At 44.8% G+C, this 3,368-nt stretch overlaps 1 non-coding gene across 1 annotated transcript; it reads right to left on the bottom strand.

The window, feature by feature from the left end:
* Nucleotides 1-232: 232 nt before the first annotated feature.
* Nucleotides 233-314, bottom strand: Trnas-uga. The gene has a single exon. It is a non-coding gene; the product is annotated as a tRNA-Ser (tRNA).
* Nucleotides 315-3,368: the final 3,054 nt, after the last annotated feature.

Here is a 3,368-nt window from a genome sequence, read left to right as displayed (position 1 = left end):
CACGTCACGTGTACACGTGCTGCATGTGCCATATGCATTACATTTGGGTTAATTTACATTCACTTATTGTACGCTACTGAATATCCTGTGTTAATTGTATATAAGTTGACCCTGTTACCATGTCAGGAAGGCTATAGTGCAAATTTAAGGATGCTCAAAAATTGCAAAAATAAATGTGATTGACAATTTGACGCACAGATCATCACAAAATGTGATCTGTTCCAAAATATTCCGCTGCGGACAGGATTCGAACCTGTGCGGGCAGAGCCCAATGGATTTCAAGTCCATCTCCTTAACCACTCGGACACCGCAGCTAATGACCGTGCCATTGTACGTAAAGTGCATTACAAAAGAAACCATTCATAATCAGACCATGACGCGCACTCGTCGCCTATATATAGCTGGTAACTAATCGCTGGTACCACGTCTCTTGAGTGTTGTCTTCATTTTATTATATCTTTTGTCGATAATCCAAGATAAAGATATTCATTAATCAAGATTTTAAATATAAAGATGTTCAAGGCTCAAAGTTTTAGTCGCGTTGCATTTTCAAAAGGCAATGGCATGCGCTGCATTTTAAACTGAAAATAATTAATTCAATTGAAGAGGTCAGTACGCACTTTAATTACGTCATGTTTTATTCGGCGCACGTAATAATTATTAAGTTAGCTGGCTTTATTTGGACGCGTGGTGCCTCGGCGCCTCCCCCCGCGCGGGGCGCCGGCCGGTGGAAGGGGCTAGGGGATCGCGCCCCGGGGGCCGGGGTTTGGCTTAGCTCAAGAGAGGCTATTATTATATATGTTTTATCTACAAGGAAATAACCTTATCGTATAATGCAGTGAGCCGAAATTTGGGAAAATATTGTAGATAATTTGAGAAGATACTTATTTCCTGCTCACTTCGTAAAGGTGCGAAATCGACTGAAATTGTAACTGATTTAAATTCACATTAACTTCGAAATAAAAATATAAAAATGTCTCAACATTTACAGTATTACGGCCACAAACAAAAACATAAAAGGTCAAAGTGCTTTTTTATTGTATCGAATTCGTAACTTGCACTCAGTGACCACACTCACTGCGATATTTACCTTACATTTCCTTCAACTTGTTGAATATTTAGTGCGTTAGTATGTATGCTTTTGTACGCCCTCACAGTAAAGTTTTAGCTTTTTAAACCTAAATGAAACTACACACTCGTACTACACGTACACTACTCATGCTACCACACTCACAACTGCACATAGACCCAGTAGACTCACCTCTACAACACTGCACACATCACACGTTACGTCACCACACCACATTCCTCACCACAACTGGGATGCTCTCTCACAACCATCACAACCACAGCCACCATACCCGCCACCTGCGGCTGTATGTTTTTCTCAGTGTACTCACCAGTGACAGCTGTATGACACACTCTGCTTATTCAACAGCTGCGTCTGTTTCAACAGTCACGCGTCCCAGCGGCTGCTGTATGTTGCCCTTGGTTCATTCAACAGCTGTGTGGGGCACACAGCTGTGTACCCTCAGCTTGTGACGCATAAACACGAAGCTTTTTGTGTTGGTGTTAGTTTTTCGATATCAGGGTCGCCATTTTGTGTATTTACACAAGACAGCGTCGCCCTACAACACAGCGGTGCCCAACACAGCTGCTGCGACAAATGCCCACCCGGCGCCCACGGGTGCAGGGGGAGAGGGGAGAGGGGTGAGGGAGAGGGGTGAGAAAGAGGGGAGGTGTTGATTGGAAATAGAGGGGGTGAGGGAGATGGAAGGTGGTGATGGAGAAGGGAGGGGGTGAGGGAGAGGGGAAGGTGGTGATGGAGAAGGGAGGGGGGTGAGGGAGAGGGGAGGGGGTGAGGGACAGGGGAAGAGGATGGGAGGCAGTGGAGGGGCTGAGGCTGAGAGGAGTAATGAGGCCACCGAACGACTTGAGGAAGACGAGGGGAGGGAACGTTGAATTGGCCGCTAGTTGGGGGAGAGGGTATGGGGAAGAAACTGCCAGTTAACGTTTCAAAAAGAGAAAATGAAGTGAAATAAGAGTAGAGAAAAGTAAAGAAAATGAAATGAAGGCACGAAATGAGGATGTTTGACAAGCTTGTGGGTGTGGCATGCAGAAGGTGTATACAATAGAGATGAAGAGAAGGTCTAGGTTGAAGCTCAAGCTAGGGTGCAGGGTGAGCGAGACAAGGGAGACGGGGGATGAGGGAAGGGATGAGGGAAGGGATGAGGGAAGGGATGAGGGAAGGGATGAGGGAAGGGATGAGGGAAGGGATGGGGGGAGGGATGGGGGAAGGGATGAGGGAAGGGGTGAGGGAAGAGGTGAGTTAAGGGGTGAGGGAAGGGATGGGGAAGGGATCGGGGAAGGGACGAGGAAAGGGACGAGGAATGGGATGAAGAATGGGATGAAGAATGGGATGAGAAATGGGATGAGGAATGGGATGAGGAACGGGATGAGAAAGATCAGAAAAGGGGACGAGTAAGGAGACGAGAAAGGGGATGAGGGACGAATGAGTGAAGTTATGATGAAAGGGAAGTTGAAGGCAAAGGGAGGGATGAGGGAGGCCAGTGATGGGGTAAGGGCCAGTGTACACGACTGTCGTGCTCGTAGACAGCAGCGGTGGTCGGAAATTACTCTGTCGTAAGAGGAAGTTCTTACTAACAGAGGAAGTTCTTATGTGTATTACCCGTGAATTCAATGGGCACCATGAAGTCTAAAGGCTTATAACACATTCATTTATTATATAGCGCCAAATTACGTATATTTTAGAAGTAGCCATTACTCATAATTCTACCAGACATTTTTTCACATTTTTGGTCATTTCCGAAATAAATCATTATTCAAAACAATGGCGGCTTATTCATAATATTGTCTTTAATCAGGTTAGTTTGACTGGCTCGTGCAGCTGACGAATTGAATTAATTATCGTTAAAGGACATTTATAACATCCCACATTCAAGCAGCACTATAAATGAAGCTGCTGTCTTACGTCAATTGAAATGATCGATGAAAATTATCTCAACGACCGGAGAGGGTAACTGCATTCAAGTCAACGCTCTGATTAGAGCGTCGGTGATTCTGACTTAAAATTATATTATACTTTATAGAACGTAGTTGATGGTGAATTAATTAATAACTTGAGTTAATAAAGTTATTTGAAGTTAGAAACTTAGAGTGATGTGTTGAGAAGGTTGCAAGAATTTGGGTTGAACATTGTAAAGCTTGCATAAATGAAGGTGCTGTTGTTCTCGAGACCGTGAGTCCAAGGGTTTGTTTACAGTTTGGAATGGCGAGGGCATCAAACGGCTGACCCTTGCGGATTTCATAACTGTCGCTACGTCACTTCGATAGTATAGGCTTAACTG

The sequence above is a fragment of the Hyalella azteca genome, unplaced genomic scaffold (genome assembly GCF_000764305.2).
Source record: "Hyalella azteca isolate HAZT.00-mixed unplaced genomic scaffold, Hazt_2.0.2 contig12758, whole genome shotgun sequence".
NCBI classification, from domain to species: domain Eukaryota; kingdom Metazoa; phylum Arthropoda; class Malacostraca; order Amphipoda; family Hyalellidae; genus Hyalella; species Hyalella azteca.
This window is presented reverse-complemented; position numbering and strand designations above follow the sequence as displayed.